At 43.8% G+C, this 19,079-nt stretch overlaps 1 protein-coding gene across 6 annotated transcripts in view; it reads left to right on the top strand.

Annotated features, from left to right (window-relative positions):
• The window catches only part of TIMM44 (translocase of inner mitochondrial membrane 44), a 443,715-nt gene that overhangs the window by 235,053 nt on the left and 189,583 nt on the right, over nucleotides 1–19,079 (top strand). The gene's annotated exons all lie outside the window — the stretch shown is intronic.

The following is a 19,079-nucleotide window of genomic DNA, read 5'->3' as shown; positions in this document are numbered from 1 at the left end:
AGCCAGCATAGTTGTCCCCCAGATTAGCCAGCATAGTTGTCCCCCAGATTAGCCAGCATAGTTGTCCCCCAGATTAGCCAGCATAGTTGTCCCCCAGATTAGCCAGCATAGTTGTCCCCCAGATTAGCCAGCATAGTTGTCCCCCAGATTAGCCAGCATAGTTGTCCCCCAGATTAGCCAGCATAGTTGTCCCCCAGATTAGCCAGCATAGTTGTCCCCCAGATTAGCCAGCATAGTTGTCCCCCAGATTAGCCAGCATAGTTGTCCCCCAGATTAGCCAGCATAGTTGTCCCCCAGATTAGGAGCATAGTTGTCCCCCAGATTAGGAGCATAGTTGTCCCCCAGATTAGGAGCATAGTTGTCCCCCAGATTAGGAGCATAGTTGTCCCCCAGATTAGGAGCATAGTTGTCCCCCAGATTAGGAGCATAGTTGTCCCCCAGATTAGGAGCATAGTTGTCCCCCAGATTAAGGAGCATAGTTGTCCCCCAGATTAGTATAGTTGCCCCCCAGATTAGGCATCATAATTGTCCCCCAGATTAGTGTAGTTGCCCCCCAGATAAGGCAGCATAGTTGTCCCCCAGATTAGTATAGCTGCCCCCCAGATAAGGCAGCATAGTTGTCCCCCAGATTAGTATAGTTGCCCCCCAGATAAGGCAGCATAGTTGTACCCCAGATTAGTATAGTTGCCCCCCAGATAAGGCAGCATAGTTGTACCGCAGATTAGTTGTCCCCCACATTAGGCAGCTCCACCTTACACTAGCTACGCTACTATAATGTAGCGCTTTGTATCTAACCACCTGCAGTTGTGGAGCGTCATTCAAATACCACCTGCGGTCCTGGGATTCAACGGTTACTCATGGAGATACCACTCCCGGCCCAGCAACACCCACCACTACAGGTTCGGTCTTTTCTATGTTTACAGATATAAAAAAAAATTGTGAACCTTTGAGCGAGGACCTGACCGGAGGATCTAGGCTGCTTACAGAGTGTTACTTATCCAAATGCTACATGATGTTGTGCCCCATTTCTTTATTTGCACTTGCCAAGCATCCTAAAGTACTGCACTAGTGTGCCTTTTTTTTTTCTCAGTTATTAATCTGTATGAGGAATCTACTGACCCCCCCCCCCCACACACACACACACACACACACACACACACACACACACACACACACACTGACACACACTGACACATATAATCACAGACACATATAATCACAGACACATATAATCACAGACACATATAATCACAGACACATATAATCACAGACACACATAATCACAGACACACATAATCACAGACACACATAATCACAGACACACATAATCACAGACACATATAATCACAGACACATATAATCACAGACACATATAATCACAGACACATATAATCACAGACACATATAATCACAGACACATATAATCACAGACACATATAATCACAGACACATATAATCACAGACACATATAATCACAGACACATATAATCACAGACACATATAATCACAGACACATATAATCACAGACACATATAATCACAGACACATATAATCACAGACACATATAATCACAGACACATATAATCACAGACACATATAATCACAGACACATATAATCACAGACACATATAATCACAGACACATATAATCACAGACACTCGCCCGCCCTGCGCAGCAGAGGGAGACAGGATACACGGCCTCTCCTCCTCCTCCCCTCCCTGCTCTGCCTATGGAGGGTTGTAAGACTGCACGGCAGAGAGAAGGCGGGGGAGGGGGAGAGAGGAGACAGGAGGTGCACGCCCCCTCCCCAGCACTGTACAATCTCTTCCTGTCATTGCACGGAGCTCTCCCTGTCACAGGCTGGTGGTGACTCAGACCTGGGCATTGTACGGCCGACAGTCAGAGCGGGCCGGTCAGAGCCAATCAAAGGGCCGTATGTGGCCCGCGGGCCGTACAATGCCCAGGTCTGACTTAGAGTGTTGCCATATAAAAGAGCTGTAATCTGTTTTGAGTATGATTTTCTTCTGCTGAGCTGTTTCTCTGCCTGTAGGAGATCATCCACCTGTATCGATGCATGTGCATTAAATCTGTCTGATAATCAACACGACTGGAGTTGACTGATCACAGGGAGAAAAGAATCCTAACATGAACTCACCCAGAGGGATCTGGGGCATGAAGTCTTTGTAATTGATCGATGCCATTAGCAATCATCGCCTTGTTGATCATCGCCTTTTAATTTTTGTTCCATTTTGGAATATTAGATAATGCCATATGAAGTACTACATATTGTAGATCCTAGTAACTCATATTGAGTGATACAATTAATTATGGCTAAATATTCTTATGTATATGGTTTAATAATTCCGAGGATGATCTTTGAAATTTGTCTCCGTAATTGCTGGATAGTTTTGCCCACATAAAGTTTGGGACACGAGCAAGTGTGGGCAAAACTATCCAGCAATTACGGAGACAAATTTCAAAGCATATTAGTACAATCAATTGTGGACAAGATACTCCAATTGCACGACACACTCAGATAACCCTTTGGGATTGAAATTTTGGGGATTGACCGAGGCGAGGTAACCTCAACCAAATTTTGCTACGAGAAGAGGCAAAATGGATATGGAGACTTAAAGCACAAAGTCCAAATGGCCTAAATGAAGGCTTTACTTTTTCGGCCTTTCTATGAAACCAGCCAGTTATGCAGATATGTGAAATGAAGTTCAATATGAGCCTCAAAAAAGAGCCTCCCCCCCCCCCCCTTTTTTCTATTATACGTTGGTAATGTTCCAAATAGGAACCCTCCTTCCCTTTTATGTAAGATCATCCTTGGAATTATTAAACCATATACATAAGAATATTTAGCCATAATTAATTGTATCACTCAATATGAGTTACTAGGATCTACAATATGTAGTACTTTATATGGCATTATCTAATATTCCAAAATAGAACAAAAATTAAAAGGCGATGATCAACATTGCTAATGGCATCGATCAATTATTTAAAGACTTCATGCCCCAGATCCCTCTGGTCGAGTTCATAGGGGCGCTAATCCCCTTTAGCTTTATAAGGATGGCAACTATCTTGCCCCAATGTTGAATAGACATCAGCCATCACTAATGCTGACTATGAATCATGAAAACTTTGGTTCATAGTTTTTTCTAATCTATGGTTTATTTAATTTTTGTTCAATATAAGATATGAGATTGATATATTCATCCATTAATCATTATATAGATATTGTGTGCACAGTTGATACAATACAGTACTTACCCAGAAAATTATTATCTACTGTGTGGAGACATATATTTTAAATAACTAGATAAAATAGGAAGAACTATGTGTACAAATTGATACAAATTAAAATCAATACTTACCTGGTAACTTAGCTAATTCAAAGTACAATGGCATTGCGGTAATAAAATCGAATTTCATACAATAATAATCCACTTATGAATATAAGGCAAAGAGTAACAGTATAATTTCTAACTCCTTTAATCAGATATAGAGTTTATTAGAGGATCGCGCATAGGTGTTTGTGCATCCTTATCTATACAAGTGTAGTTCTGTTTCTCTGTGTACCATCAGTAAGCGCAGACGGGACTGCGCATCATCCATGGGATATACGCACAGCGGTATAATTTGCCTGTCCATAGACTATCAGTAAGCGCAGACGGGTCTGCGCATCTTCTATGGTGTATGCATACAAATCCCATGCATTCTGGCACTATCACCTTGCACAGCTTATGTCGCGCAGATAGCTGAAGGGATCTAATCCAATTACAGGAGCCGTGAGTGACGCGGTGAATGGCTATTCGCTGAGACAGGTGACAATCATGATGTCCAAAGACGCAGGGCATTCTGGATCCAAATGATTGGTGATAGAAGAAGCCCTGATAGGATAGAACAGATGTCAATTAAGTATAGTCAAATTATGATCGTTTTGGAAAAAGGGAAGTGATGTGTTCTGATGACATAATTGAATAGCAGGTTATTTAAACCCCTGCAAGGCTCTTTTGCACGCCATTTGCCTCTAAGCCCTTGAGAAAGCCACAGCTTGTGGCGAAATGTCGGGCAGGCGGGCAATGTGTTATTGATTTTAATTTAAATTCACATGAGAATTGCGGACTGCAGCCACAGTTCTCTTACATAGGTTATTAGCATGCAGGTGCATGCAATCACTAATACTTGAGCACTTGTGAATTGGATTTTAATTATGGCTCAATAAAAGTTATATTGTATTATTGGATGGGAAATTTAGGGTATCAGTGATCGCTTAGCGATCAATTGTAAATAATATCCCTAACTGACACCTCACAGGTTTTTTGAACAGTGGGCCGTAATTTAAAAAAAATAGATTTTTAACACTGAATTGCTCGTATTACCCCAAATTTTTTATTTTCACAAGTTGTAATATAAAAAAAAACACAACATTTGTAGGCCAATTTCTCCAGAGTAAGAAAATACCCCATATGTCGACATTTGGAGATTTGAGGCCTAAAATGGTGATTTGCACTGCAATGCAAGAGGTTCTGTCATAAAATCTTGAAAAAAAGACACGCCAAGTGACCACCATTTTGAACCTACACCCCTCAAGAAACATAACAAGGAGTACAGTGAGTATTTACACCTCAGTTTTTTAAACTGTGAGACGTAAAAATGAAAAATTAGATTTTTTACACTAAAATGTAAATGTCAATTTTATCATTTTCACATGGGTTAATGTGAGAAATTGGGTTACAAATTTTGTAGGGCTTTTTCCTCCTGAGTGTGGAAATACATCCACATATGGGGTATTGTGTTGGCCGAGCGCACAACAAGGCTCAGAAGTCATAGAGGTCTGTTTGCATTTGAGGCCTATGGCATATCAGTAGCTGACTGTTACATACGTTCAGAGGAAAATACAAAAATGAAACACCCACATGTGACACCATTACAAAAAGTACCCACCCTGAGGAATGGGTATAGGGGTAAAGAGGAAATTTTTAACGCACGGGTGTTCCCTAAGTGTATTTTCCAGGAATGGATGAAGGGTATTTTGGGAAAATTTTCAACCTATGCTCTGCTTCATCATTTTGTGATCAACTAACATGTGGCTCCGAATTGTAGGCCTATTGTTGAGGCCTATGTTTCTTACGGACCTAACTGACGGGAAAATGAAAGAAAGGAACACCCATATGGAAACTTGTTACAAACAGTACACCCCCTAGGGAAGGTGTATAGGGGTAAAGTGGACATTTGGAACAGACGGGTGTTCCCTAAATTTATGTTCCAGAAATGGATGGTGTAGTTTAGGGAAAAGGAAAATTGCAATTTTTCTTCTGATATGCCAATTATGTTCCCAGAATGATGACCCAGAGCATAGCCAAAGGTAAAAATTATTCCCGCCCCAAACCCTATGCTCTGAATCATCATTCTGGAAATATGACGTGTTTGGCCGTCCCGATTCTGTCAGTAGTAGAGCATCTACAGTGACCCCCCGACCTACGATGGCCCCGACATATGATGAAATCGACATACGATGGCCTCTCAGAGGCCATCGCATGTCAATGTCAGCATCGACATACGATGCTTTTTTATGTCGGGGCCATCGCATTAAGTGCTATCCGGCAGCGCCAAATGCTTAAGCTGCTGCCGGATAGCAGCTTAATGTTCCCCGTGTGGTGCGGTAAGTATTACTTACCCCTTCACGATGCTCCGGGGTGCCCTCCGGGTCCAGTGCTGGTCTTCCGGTGTCTTCTCGGCCCTCTCCGATGACGTCAATACGCTCCAATAGGAATGGCGTACGCAGGCCCAGTAAGGCCTTGCGGAAGATAGAAGAGGACCGGGGATGACAGAAGAGGACCGGAGAAGACAGAAGAGGACCGGAGAAGACAGCGGAGGACCGGAGAAGACCAGGAGAGCCCAGCGGAGGCCCAGGATCACCATCGGGAGCGGCGGGGACACCATCTCGAGCGGCGGGGACAGGTGAGTACAGCTTCCTATACTTCACATTGCACGGATCCCTCAACATACGATGGATTCGACAAACGATGGCTCGTTTGGAACGAATTACCATCGTATGTTGAGGAACCACTGTATATAACTCCTCAAACTGTCACCAGAAGTTGGTTGACAGGTGCCACGACCACTGCCACACCCCCTAGTCCCAAATTCCAGCACGTCAGCCAGCCCCTTCCGGTGGAGTTTGACATTTACCACGCCCCCTCCCCACGTGTCCTTACTAAGTACATATGCTGCCCTCAGCTCTACTACGACCCTCACCTCTAACATCTGACGTCATGCTGCTATGGCAACTACGTCCCAGCCCCCTCCCTAGCTTATCACACACACATACATTCACATTAACAATCAGTAAAATACAGACCTCATAGATTGCTTATTTAGTTATGACCAGCCTTTATATCACATTTTCATCTATACCAAAGTAAATCAGTCATTGACAGCAACGCATTATGCCGCATAGCAATTTATAATGGTATTTTTACTATGCGGTAGATTAAAAAATACTAACACTTATTCACAGACACTCCGCTCATTCAGTTTATTATGAAAAAAGCGATTCACAGACACGCAACTATATTTCTAAAAAGAACCTAAAACTACTAACCTTTTAGGGGAGAGATGCACGGCGTGCTAGTCACAGTGCGGAATCTTTCTGAATAGCATAGGCTTCATAGTGCGAGCTCTGTATAATAGTAGGCGGGGGCTAAATTTTGTAGATTTCTATGCATACGCCTATACCAACAAGCCCGGACATATCTTGTGTAATAACGCCCCATTGTGAGATAGTAGGTGGAGGCTAAATTGCGCAGATTTCTATGTATGAAATGTCTGGACATGTGTGAAAGGGAGTGACTGAAAACCTCATGGTTGCAGGTCACCACCCATATATATTTCCCTTAATAGATACTGTATATAGTCGAGTATAAGCCGACCCGAATATAAGCCGAGGCCCCTAATTTTACCCCAAAAACCCAGGAAAAGTTATTGACTCGACTATAAGCCTAGGGTGGGAAATACATCACCCCCCATGTAATCATCCAGACCACCGTCATCATCCCCCCCTTTCATCATCACCGCCTGTCAATCCCTTCATCATCCCCCCCTTTCATCATCACCGCCTGTCAATCCCTTCATCAGTGGTCTCCAACCTGCGGACCTCTAGATGTTGCAAAACTACAACTTCCAGCATGCCTGGACAGCCATCGGCTGTCCAGGCTTGCCGGGAGTTGTAGTTTTGAAACCTCTGGAGGTCCGCAGGTTGAAGACCACTGCGGCCTCTGTCATCATCCCCCCCTTCATCATAATCCCCCCTTCATCATCACCGCCTGTCAATCCCTTCATCAGTGGTCTTCAACCTGCGGACCTCCAGATGTTTAAAAACTTCAACTTCCAGCATGCCTGGAATGATGACGAAGGCCGAAGTGGTCTTCAAACTGCGGACCTCCAGATGTTGCAAAACTACAACTCCCAGCATCCCTGGGAGTTGTAGTTTTGAAACCTCTGGAGGTGAGCAGGTTGAAGACCACTGCGGCCTTCGTCATCATCCAGCCCCCTCCTTTTGTTTTGTACTAGCCTCCCCTTGGTGGGAAGTTAGGGTGAGCTGGTCCGGGCCATCTATGCTGCAGGGACCGTCCGGTGGAGATGGTTAGTTGTTGCGGGCTGTCCATTTTCACCGGGGGGGGGCCTCTTCTCCGCACTTCAGGCCCCGACTAGTGACATTGCCTTGACGACGACGCACAGGGATGTTGCGCATGAACGACCCTGTGCGTCATCGTCAAGGCAACGTCACTACTCCGGGGCCGGGCACGGAGAAGAGGCCCCCCCGGTGAAAATGGACAGCCCGGAACGACTAACCATCCCCTCCGGACGGTCCTTGCAGCACAGATGGCCCGGACCAGCTCACCCTAACTTCCCGCCGAGGGGAGGTGAGTACAAAACAAAAGGGGGGGCTGGATGATGACTAAGGCCGCAGTAGTCTTCAACCTGCGGACTTCCAGAGATTTCAAAACTACAACACCCAGCATGCCCGGACAGCCGATGGCTTGCTGGGAGTTGTAGTTTTGCTACATCTGGAGGCCCACAGGTTGAAGACCACTGATGAAGGGATTGACAGGCGGAGAGTTCACTCGAGTATAAGCCGGATGGGGCGTTTTCAGCACGAAAAATCGTGCTAAAAAACACGGCTTATACTAGAGTATATACGGTAATCAAACTGACCAGTAATGTAAAGTTTAAAAAGCTTTATTGAACAGATAAAACAATACAAATAATAACAGATAATAAAAAAGACATATTTTTGGTATTGGGCATTATAAATATAATGATATTTAATACAATATAGGTTATTAATATACATAATATTCACAAAGTTAACCAGGAAGTTTATAAAAATGTCAGTTCTTTTTATAGGAAGCAAATTTCCCTTTGTTAACACCGGCGGTGTAGAAGGTGTAAGATATATTCCTCGTTTATTCCATCCAGAATCTCTCTAGTGCTTGAATTACCCACAACACTGGATGGTATGTTTAATTCAGCTATGGCACGGATAAATGTTTCCCATCCAGGTGGAATTTTGTTTTTTAGCAATCCGTGGCTTTTAGTTGTGTTTTGCGCAAAGTCCACCATATTAGATGCAGGAACCACATTACCCTTGTAAATATATTCACCTTTATCACTCCACACAGTAACAGCTCTGTTCTGGAGAATCCTGCTTAATAATCAATATAATTTCTTTTAAACCTGGGATTGACATTATTCACAATCTCATTCATATCTTCACTTTTATTAGTAGTGGAATTTGTCAATTGTTGAGGACCAGGAGCAGTTGTTGTAATAAGATTTAAAGACGTTAACTCTTTTACATCCTGTTTAGCAAGAATCAAGTATTTTTACAGTATATCTGTGTATGGTTTAATTTTCACGTCATCATGCAGATCGCCACGCTGTAAAACATCGCTAATTGCACTCAAGACGATGTATTACACTTTGCCGTATGCTAGATGTAGGTGTAACGGCCTGATTTATCTTGTTGAGTTCGTGTTTGGGCACCAAGTACATTTTCTCTGTATGCTCCATTATTTGTTAAAAAGCAGGCTCGCTATTAATGGAATTGCAAACCCCAACAGCGGACCTATGAACCCACCAGTCTGATTCACTAAGCGCTTCTTTTTCTTTATGGGCAGGGTCTGATCACTCTGCTTCCTTATAGCTTTACGCCACTTCTTTAGTATATTTTTCTTGAGGTCTTTTAGAGGTATATGACCTTTTAAGATGTTTAAAGCAATGTCCCCTATGGCTGTTATTAAATCATCACTCGCGTGACGCAAGATAGATTTTCTGACCGAAGGAGTAGCCTTCACCAGGGGTTTTTAAGAGAGCCCAATTTCGTCTTAATCTCTCAGACATCTTGCCGGTACTATGTACACCGCATAGAATGCACTACAAAGTGAAAGCATTACTTTTTTGAGCTATTTTTCTTTGGTATATACACCGCTGGTAAAGCTGGAGGGAAGAGCCCTGACCTTAAACGATACTGTTCAGGGGTATTGCCACGTAAATCAACTAGTAAATGACCGTAAGGCTCTCGTGTGGCATCCTCAAAGCCTTCTAAAAATCATGTACTTGGTATTTAAATTTATGGTTCTGCTCTTTTTACCCTGTCAAAATATGTTTTGCACTAAATACAATATACTAAGATTTCTGTGATGAACATACTTGGTAAATGCTTTTTCTATTTTGTTATTTTCGCTAGCGCTCTCCATGAGGTCATCAACTTGTCTAGTGGGAAGAGATCATCATCTATAAATGTATGCGGCAAGCCTTCAATAAATCTAATGTTTGGGAAAGAATGAGACAGGTCATCGTACAATTTTTGCTAACATGCATAAAACCAAACAATATTTTCTGGGGTTTGCGATATGTGAGTTTTTGCATTATAAAGCAGCTGGGTAACAAAATAACTTTCTAGAGTTGGACGGACCCGCTAAAATACATGAAAAGGGATGCTGTAGGCGGGGGTCCATGCTAATGGTCAAAGAGCATTTAGAAACCAAAAGGTAATGATAGCCAGTTCAAAAACTGCGTCTTTGGGTGCAGGACTTCTGGCTCACTGTTCCTGAGCTTCTTAAAATGTCAGTAACTTCAGGTTCACTCATCCTGAGCTTCTTAAAAAGGTCTGCAACCATGTCTGAAAAAGAGGGGCGTAACTGTGTGACGACTACATTAAATACCAAACGGTAATGTTGTAAAATCATCTAAATAGTTTCTCTTTGTATATACACATCTGAGTCTTACGCAGGGGTCTTGTTTCAATCTCCCACCGCATCTTATGCCTAACCATACCTGGTTGCTCCACTGTTATGCATTTTTGGTTTTCAGGGGCTGGATTACGGATAAACTCCAAAACTAAGTCCTTTAGGCTATCAAAATTAATATATTGTTGTATTTATTGTAATGCCCTTAACCTTTAGGACCATCTTACCAGTGTTCAGCTTGTAGCCGTAAGTTTTTGGCCCGGCAGATACAAACTCTGTGATGTATGTATCATCAGGGATTCCACTGGTTAATTTGCCCAAATAATCGCCTAATGGTGGGTTACAATCACCCTCTTTGTGCACAAAAATTACAGAATCTGTGTCATGTGGCATCATTAATTATTTGACTAAATTAATGGAACGTCATACAAGATTTTCTTCTTGTATGCCGGGCCATGACAAAGTTTTGTAATTAGTAGAGCTAGACCAAATTTTTCAAAATGTATTTTCCACTGTTTTGCGGGAGAAATCAGTGGATGGAATATTATGACTAGGCATGGTTGGTGGTGGGTTGCCCAACCGCTATAAGAGTAAATTTCCACCTAAAAAAAAAAGAGTAAAGTTAGAAAGCAGCCTGTGAAAATATTTGGTCAGTCTAAGAGAGCCTTATCTTTAGGTACAACACAACAAACAGATCCTCTAATCTGTGATGATCCTTTAGAGGGCCCCAGTAACGGACATCATACTTCACACACCCAGACCTGCGGCAACCCAGCCTTATTGGCGAAACGTCACAGAGAGGCCCTGAAATTTGACTGCCAAAACATGACAGCTACAACACAGCAAACATAACCTCTAATCTGCGATGATCCTTTAGAGGGGCCCAGTAACATACATAATATTTCACAACCCCAAACCTGCGACAACCCATTAGATCAGTCCAGTAACCTACACCATACTTCACAACCCCAGACCTGTGACAATCCTTTAGAGGCGCCCAACAGCATTTCCCAACCCTTGCAAAACCATACAAGTCAGCCCCCGTCAGAGAGGTCTGTTCAACATAATGTAAACCCCCAAATATTTGAATTTTTATTTCATTGAGTGAGAGACCTATATGCATTAAATGGTATTGAAGATATAGATCACTTTAGATTTGTGAATCTGCATCGTATTAATTCATTTGTAGAGGCGGCGAGTGTAGTACATGACGCTATCCAGGCCTTTGTGGACAGTATAATCAGTGAAATTAACCCAGGGGACTTTGTTCAATTATGTCTTGAAGTCCTTAGATCCCGTATACAGGTCAAAACAAACCCAGAGATGAGTTGAGTATTGAGGATTTCCCAAATGCTGTAGCAGCAGCATTGCAGAGTAACACGCAGTGTCTGGCCACAGATTGTCTAAAACTGGTGGTCACTGTAATCAGGAATAGAAGAGGTGGTGCTAAGCACTGGTTAAAGTCTATTGCTTACAGTCAGATAATCAAGCAGAAAAAGCGCTGGTTGTATGACTTTAACAATTACGACTCTAATCTATGTTTGACCGATAGTTTAAATGCCCTAACAACCGGTGGCGATATTAGCGATACTGTTTTATTAGAACAGGCCCATCAGATACACGCTGCTCTGTCTATACCAGACAATGAGTTAGTGAGTTTTAATGTCATTGTAGATTTTGAAAAATTTATGAACATCACCATTAAAGTGCTGTACTACAGTAACAGTGATTGGCAGTATTTCCATACTGGTAAAAATCCAACAGGAAAAATTGTGTATATTCTACACCACGATGACCATTACAATGGTATTAAAAATATCAAGGGGTTCATCGGGGAGTGTTATTTTTGTAACCTCTGTACTTCGGTCTACAACCATCAAAATAACCACACCTGTCAAATGTTTTGTCATTCATGTGAACGCTCAACATGAACCGATAGTGTGGGGCCGCAGCCACGCTGCAGTACCTGCCCTGTGTTTTGCTGCTCCAGGGAATGTTTAGAGATACATGAGCAGATAGTTCTACAAAGTTTGGAAAAACATAAGTGTAGCGGATTGAAGTGTAGTTCTTGTGGTGGCCGTATGCATAGATTTGACTATCATCTCTGCTATATGCAGTGCTACAAAGCAAAGAAAGTGATCTATATGTTTTTTTACAATTTTGAATGTACACAAACGCAAAAAAAATACATGAGCCCAATTATATTTATGCAACAACATTGGCCCTCATTTACTATTCTAAACCCGACTTGTTTTGTCGGGTTTTTTTGGCGCATCTTTGTGCGCCAGTCTGCGACACGATGCAACATTTTTTCCCAATGGACCCGATGTGGATTCTCCCAAAGCCGAAAAAGGGGCGTAACCCGACATTACTGAGCTTTTCCTCGTATTTACAAAGGTTTCCAACCCGAATTTGTTGAATTGTTGTGGATTTTTTCCCGACAACTCAGGAGTTGGAAACCAAAACCCACGTGCGACAAACAGGATGCGACATAATAATAAATACCAGGGGAAAAAAGCAGTCGGGTAAGAAAGCAAGATAGACTTACAACCCGATTTTCTAAGTAAATGAGGGCCATTGTACGGCGCAAATTCCTGGGAATTTGAAGGTAAAACCTGTACGCATGACTTTGTGCAATTCTTTACCAGCTGTAAATTTACAGGTTATACCTTTATTGCGCACAATGCCGGGAGATATGATTCATACTTTATTGTAAAATCTAGAGAGAGGGAGGAAGGCGCCTAATGTGCGGGATCAGTAGATCTTGTTGGTGGGGGTAGGGGACGGTAATTCCCAAGCCGCTTACCAGAGTTGGTTGTGCGCCCACACACAACAAGGTAAAGTGCAGAAGAAGTGAAGAAGAAAGTCCACTGCAGCCCTCCTGGGTGAGAGTAAAATCAAAACCGAAAGACCAGGGAGTCAGGAGTTTATCTGGCGCAGAGAGGAACCATCAGGCAGCCAAGTAAAATCAATGGATTTATTAGATGCAACGCGTTTCGCTGCGCAGCGAAACGCGTTGCATCTAATAAATCCATTGATTTTACTTGGCTGCCTGATGGTTCCTCTCTGCGCCAGATAAACTCCTGACTCCCTGGTCTTTCGGTTTTGATTTTACTTTATTGTAAAGGAACTCATTAGTGAAAAGTTATAGGTAAAAATTATTACTCAAGGGGGTCGGCTTTTATGTGTGACATTACCAGACTTGAAAATACGCTTCATAGACTCCCTAAATTTAATTCCCATGAAGCTCAGCAAATGACCTCAAGCTATGGGTTTTCCAGGGTCAAATGGTCATTTTACCCACTTTTTTAATACCGAACAGAATCAGGACTATGTGGGACCTGTACCAGATGTTAAGTATTATGGGGTTGAATATATGATGCCTGGTGACAAGAAGGAGTTTATGGAGTGGCATTCGACCAAAAAACTAAACTTTTAATTTTAACCCTTTAAGGACCGGGGTTTTTTCCGTTTTTGCATTTTCGTTTTTTGCTCCTTGCCTTTAAAAAATCATAACTCTTTCAATTTTGCACCTAAAAATCCATATGATGGCTTATTTTTTGCGCCACCAATTCTACTTTGTAATGACGTCAGTCATTTTGCCCAAAAATCTACGGTGAAATGGAAAAAAAAATCATTGTGCAACAAAATTGAAAAAAAATACGCAGTTCTGTAACTTTTGGGGGCTTCCGTTTCTACGTAGTACATTTTTCGGTAAAAATGACACCTTATCTTTATTCTGTAGGTCCATACGATTAAAATGATACCCTACTTATATAGGTTTGATTTTGTCGGACTTCTGGAAAAAATCATAACTACATGCAGGAAAATTAATACGTTTAAAATTGTCATCTTCTGACCCCTATAACTTTTTTATTTTTCCGTGTATGGGGCGGTATGGGGGCTCATTTTTTGCACCGTGATCTGAAGTTTTTAACGGTACCATTTTTGCATTGATAGGACTTATTGATCGGACTTATTGATTTAAATGATATAAAAAGTGACCAAAAATGCACTATTTTGGACTTTGGAATTTTTTTGCGCGCACGCCATTGACCGAGCGGTTTAATTAATGATATATTTTTATAATTCGGACATTTCCGCGCGCGGTGATACCACCTATGTTTATTTTTATTTTTATTTACACTGTTTTTTTTTTTTTTATTGGAAAAGGGGGGTGATTCAAACTTTTAATAGGGGAGGAGTTAAAGGACAAGTCTCACAGTAAACAATTGTTCAGCTTTTAGTGCAGAAGGTAAAGTTATATAGGTTTGTAAATCACTTCCATTACCAATGCTGCTTAGAAACAAGCTTTATCTGCATTCTTCTGTCTGACAGGAAATTCAGCTGTTCCAGGTTTTCATGGGGAGGGAGCTGCCAGCGTAGGGCTGTCACACTGAGAATGGAGGGGAGGGAGAGTAGAATTGTCACACTGAGCACTGGGGAGAGAGGAGTGCAGGGCAGAGGAGGGGGGAGGTGATTGTGCCACTGTAAAGCTGTTTCATTGAGAGGAGGAGGGGGAGGGAGTGATTTTACAGTGTAAAACTGCAGCTTCAACTCCAGGGTCCCTCTCTCTGAGCACTGAGATTACATTTTGTTTCCTCGTGGCCACCCTGCTGTATAGGGCTATGATTGGAGCTCAGTGTTATGTGGGAGTGAGCTAGCAGAGCTGTGGGAGTGGCTAACATAAGTTAGGGGTGGTAACAAGTTCTCTGCTCAGGCAGCTGTGAGCAGGAAATGTGAGCAGTGCATGCAGGGAAATGTAGTCTTTGAGATCACAGGCATAGCCACCATAACCAGGAAGTAACTGCAATTTATGAGCTGAATAGCTGGTGAATGGGGGGCGGAAAAAAAATCACAAACATGTCAGAGAGGTGGTAGGTGAATATACTATGGAATGGCTAGGTATTTTTTTTTTTTTTTTGCTGCATGGGATATCTTCTTTAAATGATCTTTATTCACTTTTTTTTCACTTTTTTTTGCAGTGTTATAGGTCCCATAGGGACCTATAACACTGCACACACTGATCTTCATCATTGATCACTGGTTTCTCATAAGAAACCAGTGATCAACGATTCTGCCGCATGACTGCTCATGCCTGGATCTCAGGCACTGAGCAGTCATTCGGAGATCGGACAGCGAGGAGGCAGGTAGGGGCCCTCCCGCTGTCCTGTCAGCTGTTCGGGATGCCACGATTAGCCGCGTCTATCCCGAACAGCCCGACTGAGCTAGCCGGCCACTTTCGGTTTCACTTTTAGCGCTGCACGCTATTAGAGGCGGGTCCCGGCTTCACTATGACGCCGGGCCCGCCGCGATATGACGTGGTTTTACTGTGTAACCCCGCGTTATATCAGGAGAGCAGGACCAAGGGCGTACCTGTACGCCCTTGGTCCTTAAGAGGTTAAAGCAGAGCTCAAAACCTACTGTAAACAAGACGTTGAGGTTTTGAGACAGGCCTGTGAGCTCTACAGAGACAGAGGGATGGAGATGACTAGGAAAACCATTTCCAAATACAATAGGCATCTGAAGAAAAATGTTGCGGAGGTTCAATGTGTTGATCCTTTTCAGCTCGTCACTCTGGCTTTCTGTATTTATGTATCGATTTAAGTTTCTCCCTAAAAACAAAATTTCCTGCGCCGCTCAATCCTCGTGATGCCCTTTATGGCGGAAGAACTAACACCATATAGCTCTATCACAAACATGGTGAGGGTGATACAATATATTATGATTTTACCAGTCTATACCCGTTTATCAACAAAACAAAAATGCATCCTGTAGGTCATCCACGCATCATATATGCAAATTTTACCCACATCAAAAATTACTTTGGAATTGCCCAGGTTAAGGTGTACACCCCCCCCCCCCCCCCCCCAAGAGATTTGTTCTTCCCTGGGTACAGGATCTCTGAGATCTATGAAGTTTGGCGCTTCCCTGAGACTACACAAGACCTCTTTACACCCTACATTAAACTTCATTCAAGGGACAAACAGGACGCATCGCGTTACCCTAGCTGGTGCAGGGATGCTGTTAAGAAACAGCAATACACTGATTCCTTTTTTTATTTTACATTTTTTTTTAAAGTATTTATAACTTTTGATGAAAAACAAACACATATACAATGAACAAGTAGCTCAAGCACGGAGCTACCCAACCCCCCCCCCCCCCTTTAACCTCTTAAGGACCCAGGACGTACGGGCAGAGATCAGAAGCGGATGCCTGCTGAAATGCTTCAGCAGGCATCCAGGGCAAATGCCGAGGGGAGCCATGTAGGCCCCCCATGTCGGCGATCGCCGCAAATTGCAAGGGAAATCGCCCCTTGCGATCTGCGGCGATACCGGGCTGATCGGGTCTCTGGGACCCGACCGCCCAGTAATTTTGCATGATCCCGGTTGTCACAGACAGCCAGGACCATGCTAAAGTATAAGAGCGAGGTGGCAAGCCTGCCACCTCCTCCTATCCCCTGCGATCCGTCGGTTAGCTAACCGACCAATCGCAGGGGGGCGGTTACTTCCTCCCGCCCTGCTTGGCCCCTGGAAGTCCGGAGAGGATGGTAGGAAGACCATAGGACGCGGCAGGGGACGGGGGAGTGCTGGGGACCGGCCCCGGTACTTACCTCGTCCCTGAAGACCCAGATCCCGGCGAAGAAGACGGCGGCGGCGACAGGTGAGTTTCTCTTCAGCCGCGGTCGGGCCCTTTACAGCAATGCACGTCGCTGTAAAGCGACATACATTTCCGTTATGGGGACCCTGTATACTACAACTCCCAGCATGCCCAGACAGCCCTTGGCGTCTGGGCATGCTGGGAGTTGAAGTTTTGCAACTTCTGGAGGTCCACAGTTTTGGGACCACTGTGCCCTTCCAGATGTTGCAAAACTACACATCCTCAGCATGCTCTTACTGTCCAGGCATGCTGGGAGTTGTAGTTCTGTAACATCTGGCCCTTCAGATGTTGCAGAACTACAACTCCCAGCATGCCCTTACTGTCCAGGCATGCTGGGAGTTGTAATTTTGCAACATCTGGAAGGGCACAGATTGGAAACCACTGTATTAGTGGTCTGCAAACTGTAGTCCTCCAGATGTTGCAAAACTACAACTCCAAGCATGCTGGGAGTTGTAGTTCGGCAACATCTGGCTCTAAAGATGTTGCCGAACTACTACTTCCAGCATGCCTGAGAATGTTTGGGAGTGGGGCGTGGCCTGGCAGCCAGACTTCATGGACGCATAGCTGCATAGCTCCTGAGCTAAGCGACTGGATTTAGGAGACTGTCAGCGGCTGAACCTCTACAATTAACTACAGAGGTGTCGGACCTTCTCCTGATCAAGATGCCGCATCGCAAGAGGGGTAAATCGTCGGGAAGACCTAAAAAACTTAACGATTTCTACAGCACTGCAGGCCGAGGTGGAAACCAAGATGGCGCTGCCTCCTCACAGCGCGCGTCTTCTCCGGCATCTTCCTACAGCAGCAGGCGGGACTGCAGCAGACAGGGCGCCCTAAGCCCAGCTCGGAGCCGCAGAAGCTCCTCTCTCCCGCCTGACAACCCGCTTACTCAGATGGAGACACCTGTGGAAAGCAGATCTCCGCAAGCAGAAGCAGATTCCCCAGCTGACACATGGCAGGTACGTGCCCCGGCTGTCTCTGCTCCAGCATCCCCAGCGTCTGATAGCCCGGTGAAACAGAGGCCGCGGCTGTCTTCCCCTGAAGGAGAGACTGCTCAAACCCCTGCTTTGCTATTAACCCCTGCTCTGAGTGATGATCTATTCGCTGCATTCTCCACCACAGAGGCCCCAGTTTCTGAGACAACCCTGAAGTCCATGCTGCAAGCTTTAAGTGCTTCTATACATAGGAGCATTATGCATTCCTTGCACCCACTGCAGACATCTGTAAATGAGCTTGGTGCTAGAGTGGATCATGCAGAAACGAAAATGGCTGAATATGCAGGTTCACATAATGACCTTATTGATGCCCACTACAATCTTGAATCTGAAGTGCAAACTTTAAGATCAAAAGTGGCAGACATTGAGGACAGGTTGCAACGGAATAATGTAAAACTGCGGGGAATACCTGAAACTGTGGCACCTAAAGACCTCACTGCGTATATACAGAAATTGATTAAAAGTGTCCTGCCGGACTGTTCTCAACGGGATCTACTGTTGGACAGAGCCCACAGGGTACCAAAACCTATGCATTTGGCTGATGATGTACCCAGAGACGTGCTGGTTAGGGTGCATTTCTATCACATTAAAGATGCCCTGATGTACAGAGCTAGACAACGAGATGCTCTTCCGGATGAATTCAGCTCTGTGTCTCTATATACTGACCTTTCTGCTGTGACGCTTCAAACCCGCAGACAACTCCAACCAGTAACAATGCAAAAATGCCTTACAACTGGGGTTATCCTACCCGCTTATTAATACACAAGGACGGCGTAACGCATGTAATTCACTCATTGAATGAAGGATCCTGTCTCTTACAAAAATGGGGATTATCCGTGGTCAACCCGACTGATAAACAAAGATCGTCCCCGAGATCTGTTCAAGCTGACTGGCAAATTGCAGGGAAATCGCATAGAGGTCACCGCTGAATAGCATTCTTAAAGTTCTGGCCTCTTCCTGATATCCAATGTGGTCCAAGTCTGGCATTCAGGAGACTTTGTCATCCCTCCAACTTGATGGTGCCCAGTCACCGTATATTTCCTGTTTCTATAGAATGGTTCACCTGAGAACCGACCTTACTGTTGTTCTATTAGTGTTCTTGTGTTTTGTTTGTTTTTGTCAGGTACTAAAGGAGACAAATTTGAAGACATTGAATTTTCCCATA

The sequence above is a fragment of the Hyla sarda genome, chromosome 1, assembly GCF_029499605.1.
Source record: "Hyla sarda isolate aHylSar1 chromosome 1, aHylSar1.hap1, whole genome shotgun sequence".
NCBI lineage: Eukaryota > Metazoa > Chordata > Amphibia > Anura > Hylidae > Hyla > Hyla sarda.
This window is presented reverse-complemented; position numbering and strand designations above follow the sequence as displayed.